Source organism: Terrapene carolina, unplaced genomic scaffold (genome assembly GCF_002925995.2).
Source record: "Terrapene carolina triunguis isolate 2854851 unplaced genomic scaffold, T_m_triunguis-2.0 Scaffold234, whole genome shotgun sequence".
Classification (NCBI taxonomy): Eukaryota; Metazoa; Chordata; order Testudines; family Emydidae; genus Terrapene; species Terrapene triunguis.
Genome location: NW_020664585.1, coordinates 7762382 through 7774642, shown reverse-complemented (window position 1 = coordinate 7774642; position 12261 = coordinate 7762382). Strand labels below are relative to the sequence as shown.

The following is a 12261-nucleotide window of genomic DNA, read 5'->3' as shown; positions in this document are numbered from 1 at the left end:
TAGCCCCAGGGAACAGCTAGTTTGGAAGGGGGAGATTTCCCGGCCTCTCGCCCCACCTCTGTACAGCACCCGTGAGCCGGTGCTGGGGTTTTCTCGCCAGCCTCACCCAAGCCCCTGCCCCCCTCAGCAGCTCAGAGCCCGGGGGTGCCGCTCCCAGGTGGCCCCTGCCCGGCAGGAGCTGTTGTACCCCGCCGCGGCCGGAGGGGGGCGCACCCCGCCTGGCTGTCCCCGGGTGCTCCCGGTGCCGAGAGTGAGGGAATGCCTGCGAGCCGGGGAAGGAAGTGGCCGCGCTCTGCAGCAGTGGGCCAGGCTCGCGCCGGGAGAGGAGGCTGCCAGCCGGGTCCGTGTCGCTGCCGAGGGGCAGAGGGAGAGCCGGGGCGCCCCTCCTCCCGCCACCGCCGCGGCAAGAGACCGGCCAGGCAGCCGCCCAGCCGCGCCGGGAGCCCGGGGATTGCAGCGGCAGCTCCCCCCTGGCCAGCGGCACCGCGGAGCCCCGCTGCCCTGCCCGCCCTGGCCGGGGATTATGCGAGAGGGAAGCGGGCAGGTCGGCAGCCCGCTCCTGGTAGCCGGGGAGAGCAGCAGCCGCCGCCGAGCGAGCGCTGGGGCCGCAGCCGGTGCGTGGGGGGAAGGAGCCGCCTCCCGGGGCAGGCGCTGCTGCGCGCGGGGGCCCCTGGTCCCGGCGGGAGGGGGGCGCCTAGGCCGCTGGGGCCGGAGGGGGCGGCCGGCCCCGTGGCGACGCGGCTGTTCTGAGGGGGCGGCTGTTCTGAGGGGGCGCCCGCCAGCGCGGGAGCCGGCCTGGCTGTGGTGGCTGGAGGGGCGTGTGGCGCAGGCTCTGGGCTGGGACCCGGGCGGGTCCCCAGGGGCTGTGGGCTCAGCCCCCAGCCTGGACAGCGGCGGGATAGTGCAGGGGGCAGCAGGTGGCTAGACAGGCCCCCGGCTGGGCATCGCTCCCAGGGGAAATAACATCTGTCTCCTCCGGGCTCCAAACCCCATTGACCCGGGAGTGGGGCGGGATGAGTGTCCTCCCCTTCGGCTCAGTTACGTGGGCGAGAGTGTGGGTCCCTGCAGGGAACGAGTTTCACCTTTCACCAGCTGTTTCGGGGGACGGAGGGAGATCCATTTTAAAATGCCCCCCCCCCTTTTTTTTTCTCAAGCCGGTCAGGTCTGTTTTATTAGCACGACCGAATTGTGGATGGGAAAGCTCCCTGCTCCCTGGGTTGCTAAGAAACAACCTCTTCGAGCTGCTGCACAGACTCATGCATTAATGGTCACTTCTGTGCCCGCAGATCCAGTCTCGTGTTTGTTATTACTACAAAGAAACCTCTCAGAGAGATTGGAGGGGGTTGTTTTTCTTCTAAATGTACTTGAGGCATGGACACGTCTATCCTAGAGACAACATTGTTTTGTTGTTTGCACTGACAGGCTTTCTCACGTGGATTTCTTCTGGTGCTATAGTTAGCAACACAGGGCTGGTAATGCACAGTGAGAGCAGGCTGGAAGAATAATACAAGTCACTTGCTGTTTCCAACTAAGTATTGCTAGAACTCTTCTGTGTTTTAACCCGCCCTGTGGCAAACAGGGTGTTTTGCTAGCAAAAAGTTTCCTATGTAAATGAGGTGGCATGGTAGGAAAGACAGACTATTTTCATTATATTACAACAAATCTAAGAGCTGCAGCAATAACAATGCGGTTTTACAGAAAAGATGAACTGCTCATGAGCTAGTTAAATAACCCATAAATATCTTAAAATGTGGCTTTTTCTTGTTTGCTGGCTACTTGTGCAGAGTGGTTTTCCTCTTAATTTTAGGCTGTAATTTGAATATAATGTCTGAGGAGATGTTTGTGTTTGAAAATATGAGGTAGCAGGTGTACCTGTCTCTTGTTTCAAACCAGCAGATGGAACATTTTAGGTAGTTCATGTACTTGATGTGTATGAAATATTGCTGGGCTTCAGGGATACCACCCTGCTAGACTTTAAGGGTCATATAATTTTAATGCTAAAATTTATTATAAGCATGTGATTTATTTACCTTTGACCATAATCTTAAACTCATGACTTGAAGGTTAGGTTTTTGATTTGGTTTGGATTTTTTTGTAAGTGAATTTAGCCCTACCAAAGGTGTCAGATTTGCATCCCTGGAGACTTCACTCTGCACATCCCCAGAGCAGGTACAGCACAGACTGTGGCAGCACAAGCTTCCCTCAAGCTGCCCTGTGACACTTGTCAACACTGACTTGGCTGGATCACTTCTAGGGATGGAAGGGCAAATCTGTCTCAATCCCATTTCAATTCTAATCTCTCTGCTGAAGGTCCCCAGCTAGTGGGCTGACTTTCAGGACAAGGGCACTTTTCAAATTGAAATGGAGCTGTGACCACCAGCTGGGTTCACATAATCCAGGGGTTCTCAAACTTCATTGCACCGCAACCCCCTTCTGACAACAAAAAGTGCTACATGATCCCAGGAGGAGGAACTGAAGCCTGAGCCCGCCCAGGCCCCGCTGTCCCTGGTGCAGAGGCCAAAACCCATCGGCTTCAGCCCCAGTTGGGAGGCCTGTAATCTGAGCCCCGCCAGCCCAGGCTGAAGCCCTTGGGCTTTGGCTTTGGCCCTGGGTGGTGGAGCTCGGTCTTCAGCTTTGTCCCCAGGTGATGGGGCTCGGGCTTCAATCCCGTCTCCGGGCCCCAATAAGTCTAATGCCAGCCCTGGCAACCTCATTAAAATGGGGTCATGACCCTCTTTGGGGTCCCGACCCACAGTTTGAGAACTGCTGATGTAATCTGTAGAAGAGTCACCAGATAGAATAATAGAAATGTTGGACTGGAAGGGACCTCAGTTGGTCTTGTCCAGTCCTCAGCACTGAGGGAGAACTAATTATTATCTAGACATTCCTGACAAGTGTTTGTCTAACCTTAAAAATCTCCAATGACAAAAGAATCCATAACCTCCATAAGTAATTTGTTCCAGTGCTTAACTACCCTGACAGTTAGGAAGTTTTTCCTAATATGTAACCTAAATCTCCCTTGCTGCAATTTAAGCAGCTTTGTCCCAAGCCATTCCCTCTGCAATCTGACTTGGCTTTCTCCTCTGGGAAGAGAGGTGGAAGGGACTTCCCCTTTCAGGGATCTGAGGCTAGGTCTACACTACAGCGGGGGGTCGACCTAAGATACGCAACTTCAGCTACATGAATAGCGTAGCTGAAGTGGCGTATTTTAGGTCGACATACCTGGCTGTGAGGACGGCGGCAAGTTGACCGCTGCCGTGCCGCCGTCGACTCCGCTGCCGCCTCTTGCCGCGGTGGATTTCCGGAGTCGACGGCAGAGCGATCAGGGATCGATTTTATCGCGTCTTCACTAGACGCGATAAATCGATCCCAGAACATCAATTGCCTGCCGCCGGACCCTCCAGTAAGTGTAGACGTACCCTGATTCTCTGGTTATTCGGGTGTTGGAGCATCTGCTTGGAGGGAGGGGAAAGCACCTCCATGCTACTCTTTGCAAAGGGGCCCTAAAGAGACATGCTGGCTGCTCCTCCATCCACCTGCAAGGATTATGAGGACTGAATTTGCAGTATTCCCTGACAGCCTAGAGAGCTTTTGGTCTGGGTTCTGGAGCTGTGTGTGTATATGCTCCCCATGGAGAGCCCATGGCACTGCACTGGTATGGTCTGGCAGCATCAATAATGATGCTTTATAGAGTGCTGTTTATCCATAGCTCACAAAGGAGGCTAAGGTATTACTATTCATAGTTAGAGAAACAGAGCACAGCTGACTTGCTCAAGATTGTGCCACACATCCATGGCAGGACTGGGAATAGAACCCCAGTCTCTGGTCTCCTAGTTCAGTGCCCTCTCCAGAGGCCCATGCTGCCTCCTGAAGATGGGCTGATTTTATTTCATTCTGCTTTGGCATCACTGATTCCAACTCTGCAGATTCCATTCCAAGTGTCTTGGTTTTGCAGTACAGTGCAATAAAATGTAAATTGATGCATGTGCTCAACTCCAAGTATGTGAGTAGTCCCATTAAAGTCAGTGGGACTGTGCAGTCTTTGTAAGCACAGGGGTTAGTAATTAGTATGCACTGACTTGATTTCATATTTGAATAATGTGGACTCATAAAATTCCCTCTCCCTTTATTGCTTGATAACCCCCGTTTCTGCCCCCGATCCTTGATCCTCTGGAATATTTTTATCATGTTTGTTTCTACCATGTCTGTTTTGTGCCCCTGAGTAATAGAAAAAGATTGATTATGTTACAAAACACAACACTAGCTTCTAAGTGATTTTTCCACTCTTGAATAGTAGGCTGTTGGGAGTGCACCGTTCTTTCCTTTCACAGACTTCATGCCTGATATGTTCAATTGATCTTTGTACGGCTGGTTATTTTAATGCTTGACCAGTTCATGGGCTTGTCCCCGAGTTGCTTGATGGCTGAAAATCCTTAGCATGAAATACAAAGTGAAGAATAGCTACGCATGACAGAAGAATGGCCACAGACCAGTCCTCTCTTGCAGTTCTACGTTGCAATGCTTCTTTACAATACTGTTAATGTATTCTGATCATTCTAGCATCTCAAAGAGAGAGAGAGATGTGAGCAAATGACTGAGGCTTAGGGGTTAAAAATGTGGCTTGTTACGTGTCTTACCTTTGATAGATAGAGCAGACTCCTGTTAGGATGTTAATTTGCATTAATCATATTTAAGTTTCCATAACTAACTTTTAATTAAAGCATGGTTGATACCAGCTTAATGAATGTACGTATGCTAGGCCATCTGCATGAATAAAAATTGTTTTTAATTCCCTTACTATTCCCTTTATGGCCCCTTAGATGCTTTTTGTGGCCATTTAAACAGCATATGGTAGCAGCTGTTCATCTTTTTAATATAACTGTTTTGCATCTGTGTTCAAGAAACAATAATTATGTAAATAAACAACTATCTCATATCTTTAAAAATATTTTTTAAGTAACTTGGAACATGAAAAGGTGGTAAAGTATGTCCAGGTGCGTGTATGAGAAAATGTTGCCTAATTTAGGACCTGATCCAAAGCCAGCTGAGGTTAATGGAGAGCCTTTTTGTTGACTTCAGTAGGCTTTGGATCAGCTGTTGGGCTCCAATTCAGCAAAACATTTATGTGCTTAAGTCTCACTGAAACCATTAAAAAAAACAATGAGGAGTTCTAGCCCACGAAAGCTTATGCCCAAATAAATTTGTTAGTCTCTAAGGGGCCACAAGTACTCCTCGTTGTTTTTGCTGATACAGACTAATATGGCTACCACTCTGAAAACTGAAACCATTGAAACTTAAGCACGTGCTTTAACTGTTTTGCTGAGTAGAGGTGGATTGTTCAGTCTTAATGCACTCTGATCCTAAATCTCCTCTTATTTACAGTAACTTTTCACAAGAATAACTCTGACTTCAGTAGACTTAATCCTGATTTACACCTCGGTTAGTGAGAGCAGAATGAAGACCTCAGAGAGTGATTTTTGGATTGTAGTTTATTTAATGGGCATCTTTCACCAAAACAATAATTTCTGATACAATATCCCTGTTATTTTGGATTTGCTTCGGACAGCATATCTGAATGTCTTCAGTGTTGTGCATCGAACAGCCCAAACGTTTATTGTGGGCTGGCATCTGGTATGTGGGAGTTTTATGCGTCTGCTAATTTTAGTTAACAACCAATTTAGAAAGACTGTGTTTTAGCCTGTTGAGAAATGCTAAAAAGTTGCAAGTGAAAGTGGGATGTTTTGGGGTTTAATTATTTTATTGATTTGCCTTTTTAATTTGAAATCTGTATTGCTTCTGAGAGTTTTCTCTAATGCAGCATCACATCTTCCAGGTAAGCTAATTTTTTAAAAGGTTCATTCAACTGCCCCAAACAGTTTTTTTTGGAATTTACAGACTTTAGTACAAAAAAGAAAAAACTGTCCTATTTATTGTGATATCAACATAATCTCATAGCTAATTAGCCACACTATATATTTTAACAAACTGTTATGTGAGGGCCTGATTCAAGAGCTACAGAGTAAAATGGTGCTCTTTATAGTGTAGAGTGGTAGCTGCTATTTATTTTTTTCTGAATCTAGCATGACTCATTACTGTGAATTTGTGAGAATGCAATAATGTGTTCTTGGACCAGTACAATCCACTGGGAATTATTTCTTAACCTGTCACTTTCCCTTTTAAGTTTTCTATCAAAAATGCATTTTTCTTATTTGAATTGTCTTAAATTCGCAAATTAGAGAAAATGGTTAATTTTTCTTCTAATTAATTTTGAAGGTGATTTGTAAAGAGGAGTGCAATCAGTGTTTCTATTTAAAAAAGCAAAAATTAGTGAAAGACACTGTTTTTCAGGCCCAGATTTCAGGTTTTGTAAACAAACAAACAAGTGTTTTGCAAATCCCAGTATGAATAGAAATATAGTTAAGAAACTGAGGGAGGCTAGGGTGGAGAGAATAAAATTAAACCTGCATTTGTTTATAACTTTTCCCAGGCAATGTTGGGAATCATTGTACAACATTGTACTAGGGCAGGAGAATCTGAAATTGAAACTTTTTATAAACCCAAAGTGTATCTGAGTAGTCCAGTTTCAGTGTCTAAGTTAAGTGTGGTGCCAATTGTAAACAAACAACATAAATAGTGAACAATAAATTTTTGGAAAATTATTTCAATCTTAATAATGTAAGGTGGGATTTTCAAAAATACTTAGCATCAGCCTTGCTCAGCTCCCTTGAAAGTCAACAGGAGTTTTACCCAATAGAGGTGTTAAGTCAGGGCGAAGAGCTCCTGAAAATTCTACTTATAAAGTATTAGTAACATGGGCAATGAGGTTAATATGTGTAACTATCTGAATAGTGACTCTTCAGTGAGTTGCACTGAGGGAACTGGGAAACAGTGTGAAAATACACCAGATCTTATCATGGATGATCCTGGCTTCTGGTGGATCACCTAAGATCTACAGGTGTCAGGAGTCAAATCTCCTTTCCGTTCTGCAGGGGACAAAGGTCTACAGGGTTAAGTGGTTTGGAGCCCTTGTGATCACCCTCTGCACAATGACAGATTTCGCCCAGAGGAGGATGGAAGGATTCTCTTTGTCAGAGGATAAATAGTGAAGGAATGTGCCACAGAGAAAAAGGTAACCGAGCTTGAAAATGTGTTTGCAAGCTCCATCAATGAAAAGTAGGAAGAATCCAATAAACTTAGAGCTAAAACAACCCCTGGAGAATACTTGGGGATACCTGAGGAAATCCATGCAGGAAGATATTTCTGACTTTGAATGAAGGCCTCTTTTAGGACTGAGCCTCATTGCCTGGTGCTCTTCTCCATACAGTCCAGTCAGGGGTGGATTAGGGTTTTGTGGGGCCCTGGACCAGAGCAAATGGGGGCCCCATCCCTTCCTCCTGAAGTACCTCCTCACCCTCGGCACTCTTGCTGGGGAGTGGGTCGGGGTGTGGGGGCTTTCCCCGCTCTGCCCACCCGCCCCCCATGCTGGGCGAAATGGGGCAGTGGCTAATCTGCCAATGAATCCAGTTGTCTGTAAATCTTCATAAAGGAGAGCAGGGAGGGATGCTGTGTAACAGTAATAGCTGGCATTGCTGGTATACGGTGCCTTTTCATCTAAGGATCCTGAGGAACCACTGTGCCGCACAACACCTCTTTATGTTTGGAATGGGATGCATGAGTATCACTTCCCCTGCCGCTAAGTTGCAGCTGCCTCCTGGGATGGGCATGTCAGGTGTATGAGAGTGTTCAGCAACAAAACAGTTGAGGACAGGAATTGACAAAGAATATTTTAGCCAATAAGACTGGGTAGAATGTAATTGTCTGAGCTGGGATATGGGCAGCAGGCCAAGGTTACCCGTGCTCTTATAAAAGAGCAGTAGGATCTTTTAATGACCATGTGTCATTAGGACTTTAGTTTTTGCATCTCTTCCCAACTCAGTTGCAGCTCAGGGGTTCCAAATGAACTGCTTCTGGACTGTATTCCAGCTTTGATGCAGCAGCCAAAATGTTTTGCTCAGATGAGTCCGACAAGGCTATAAGATCAGGAATCCTCAACCTTGTGGACAGTGAGATGCCCAGCAATGAGAAAAATGTAAGGAGTCGGGTATCCTGGATAGTTTTGGAAGAGTTACACAGATTCCATTTGGTTTTGCATGGTGTTTAGACAGCTGTGCTCAGTAAGGGCCATGAGAGTACTCACAGGAGACTTTATAACCGTTATGTGCACAGGGAAGGAACAGCACTTAGGCAGCTTGGAGAGAGACCTTGAATAAGATAAGCAATGATGATTCACCACTAACTATTCCCCCACCAGAGTGACTTAGCAGCTTAGCTCCCTAGCTGAGACCATGTACATCAGATTCCTGCTTGGAGTGAATTTTTATAGCCAATTTATAAGCCTAGGTGACCAGGGGAAAAGGGCAGAGAATTGGCTAATGTCCTAAATGGTGTGCTGTAGCAATCTAGAAAGGCGCATCCCAGCATTCTTGTACCGTCAGGAGAGGTTATAAAAGACAATAGTGAGTTAATGGTTTAAAGTTTTTAATTTGTCATGGTGAGTGCAACTAATTTGATGGATAGAAAAGCTGACTATAATTTGTTTGGATTGCTGGTGCTTACATAACTAATCCTTAGCTACTAGTTCAAGCAAATTATCTGATTTAACCCATACAACCGTGTCCTCAAAAGGCATTCTCTTCCAACAGTGCAATGCCCTGCTTAGAAAGTGGGCATGTGTAACAGTACAAGCATATGGAGGACCTTGACATACCTTAGCACTTCACTGTCAAGAGCCACTGGAAAGGCCTCGTTATCCCAAGATGTATAGGAAGTCAGGTCCTTGCAGGGTGTTGGACGTATCATAAGGATTTAATTCTATTAAGTGCTTTAAAAGGATATGGGGGGATTGCGGGTTTTTATAGTACAGCTGTGGATCACTACTGTTCAGCTTACACAATGTGTCTCGAATTGGTAAGTCATCAGAAATCTGGTTTCGGGCTAAGTGCGTCACTCTTCTGTCAGCTCATTTTGAATTGAAGTCAATGAATTATGACTTCTTGGGAAAGCTGGCAGGGCTGTGGCTATCTCTGAAGAGGTAAAGAATACTGTTGTGCCCTTGTATGTGAGTTTACGCTCAGGTTCCACTCCTGCTTCCAACAAAGTTGCTAGGAGCTTGGAATTAATAGATTACGGTTTTTCTTTTTTGCCTTCTGTCACAGAAAGGCACAAAATGGGGTGTGAATTTCTGTTACGATTTTTTTTTAAGCTCAATAGTTTTAGGTAATCTAAGGGGCCTCCTTTTAGGGAAAAGGAACAATGTAGAATGATTTTTCTCTGTGAGCAGTTTATTTACTTTAATGTTGTTGTTCTTCCCCCTTCCCCTTTTCTTTAAAGGAAATAAAACATGGTTTTATGTTTATCATGTCAAATTAAATTGAAATCCAAATATTTACATCTTTTTGCTGTATCTCAGGTTGAAAACCAATTGTAGGCATTTCTAAGCTGTTTAATTTTCCCTTTCACTGAGTCGGTTGTTCCCCCTGCATGATGGAAACATGGATCCTAATTTCTTTTAAATATTTCTCAGCCAGACTCTGCAGCTGGAAACACTTCCCTCTGTAGGCCTCTCAACCTGGCGTCAGGCTCCTAGTGTTCTAGCCTGAACATACCCAGACTTTGTTACTTGCCCCCTCTCTAGTAGCAAATAAAGTGAATTAAAGTGTGAGAAACAAGGGGAGAGATAGTTTAATGTCTAAATAACTGTGGATACCTCTGAAAACAAGAATTTAAAATGCTGTGGGGAAAACAGAGGGCTTATCTCTCTCTAGATAACCCTTACCTCTTCTTTATGCCCTTATCTGACTATCTCAAAGCTCTTTGCAAAGGAGGTTGAAGTATCATCATCTCCATTTTACAGATCTTTACCCTGAAGCGTAAAGTCGTTTGTCCAAGTCAGACAGTGAGTCAGCCAAAAAGCCAGGGAAAGAACCCAGGTCTCCTGTCTCCTAAGCCAGTGCCCTATCTTTTGGTCCACACTAACTCTCATGAATATTCCCATCTAACCAAGCTGAGACTATTTTTCTGTTGAGCAGTTCTGGCAGATCACTCATTTGGGTCCCTATCCTGTGCATTGTATAGTCCCACCTAAATAAATGATATGAACAGAACCACAGTAGGCACCATGGTGTGTGTTTTTTTTGAGGAGTTGCGTGTGTATTAAATGCTACGTTTACAAAGATTTGAAGATCGTATTTGAATTTACTGCTGTGTTTCCCCTACTTAGACTATGAAATACTGCAGTTAATTTAACTATTGCAGAAGGTAAACACTTGTTTTGTTTTTAATTGTATCCACTATAAAGTAACACTTTGAAGAATTGTTCCCAAATATGCATTTAGCATGGCTACAATATGTGTCCTATCTGTTTTGTGAACCCAGAAGACTCTTAAAGCTCACTATCTCTTGTGTAAACTCCCCTAAATGGGCTTTTCAACGACAGAATTTATTTAACACACAGTAACTGCCAGGTAGAAATGCATATTAGGGCAAGCCTAATTGAAGCATTAACCTTTCGGCAGCAGCTCCTATGTAGCAAGCCTCTGTTCTAGCCTCCTGTGTATTTTATCAGTTTGTTTGTTTAGTGTAACAGGATGAGTTTTTGACTCTCTGCATACTTTGCTAGCTCTATTTGACAAGCTACTTGGCCAGAGATTCATATAATGATATTATTTGAACCAGGGCACTGGAAATGCATCATCGCTGCTCGGAGCGGGAAAAGCTGTATTGAATTAGGGGCTGATCTTTAACAGTGGTGATTTTTCTTGCAAATCTGTGAGGAAAGCTGTTCAAAATGTTTTACCCTCGTACATTGTTTCCCATTCTGAGTTAATGGGACTTCACCACAGAGATGCACTAGTTCTGTTACATGCTCCTCCTTTCCGTTGACCCTGTGGAAGGCTCTTCTGTAAGCTTGTCAAAGGGCTCGGACTCCATGGATGGTGAGGGCATTTCTCTCTTCCCCCACCCCCATGGAGATTCTCTTGCATATGATAATGTTGACATCACCAGCATCCTCTTATGTTGCATGATGTGATATGCCCTGGAGGGGAGTTTCCAGCACCTGCCAGTGGGGAGTCCATGGGAAGTGCTGTGGAACTGAGTAGAAGCAGTGGGCCCTGCAACTAGCCTGTGTCCACCATGGATGTCAGGATGCCTGTAAGTTTATGGAGGAGGAACCCTGTCTCTCCCCAGTGAACAGTTAAAGTTTCCTGTGGAATCAGCTTCCTTCTGCTGGTTTCTCCACATTAAGGAATGATACTGCCAATTCTTAGTTTTTTTAAATAAACTACTGCACCTATCCTGCCAGGACATGTGCTAACCTCTCTGGCAGTAATGGCATTCCCTCCCCTCCCCCCAAGCCTTGGCGAGGCCAAGTCCCTCCCTCTGATACAGCCCGGTTGATTTCGGTAGGGCTGCAGAAATGTAACTGAGAGCAGACTGTCCCCCATGTAAGCACTGGAGTTGTTCTGTGTTGCAGGCTCTTCTTCAGAGAAAAGCGCGTTTCAGATTTGGTTTTTGATTTTCAAAATGGGGCCACCTTTCCTAACATACCCCCTGCAGGAATAGTTTTAAAATTACCAGTGTCAGTGTTTTTTATTGTGAGAAACATGGCTGTAATAAAATGAGCACAGTTCTACTAGTACCTACTCACCATGTCTGCATGCTGGGTGTCTTTGAGCCATACCTGATTGCTTTAATGACAAAACCCTGTTTTGACTACCTGCTAGCAGTGCGGAGCTTAAAGAGCAGGCAGGAATATCTTTTATCTTATGCATCATCAATAACATTTTCATCTAAGTTGAGTTAGCAGTTTTTTACTGCTGATGATCTGAGGCAGACTTTGGCTTTCAGACCTCAAGTTGAGTTTGCAGCACCAGCAGTTTTAATAAAAAGAACCGGAGTACTTGTGGCACCTTAGAGACTAACAAATTTATTAGAGCATAAGCTTTCGTGGGCTACAACCCACTTCTTTGGATGCATATTGAGTGAAAGATATATTGAGGAGATATATATACACACACATACAGAGAGCATGAACAGGTGGGAGTTGTCTTACCAACTCTGAGAGGCCAATTAAGTAAGAGAAAAAAAACTTTTGAAGTGATAATCAAGATAGCCAAGTACAGACAGTTTGATAAGAAGCAAGTGTGAGAATACTTACAAGGGGAGATAGATTCAGTGTTTGTAATGGCTCAGCGATTCCCA

The 12261-nt window shown here is 45.1% G+C and overlaps 1 protein-coding gene across 4 annotated transcripts in view; it reads left to right on the top strand.

Annotated features, from left to right (window-relative positions):
• Positions 1-290: 290 nt before the first annotated feature.
• Positions 291-12261, top strand: part of PITPNM2 (phosphatidylinositol transfer protein membrane associated 2) — a 197860-nt gene continuing 185889 nt past the window's right edge. For all 4 annotated transcript variants that reach the window (XM_024196154.3, XM_024196153.3, XM_024196155.3 and 1 more), the window contains exon 1: positions 291-614. The gene's annotated coding sequence lies outside the window, so the exon portion shown is untranslated. The remainder of the gene's footprint in view (positions 615-12261) is intronic.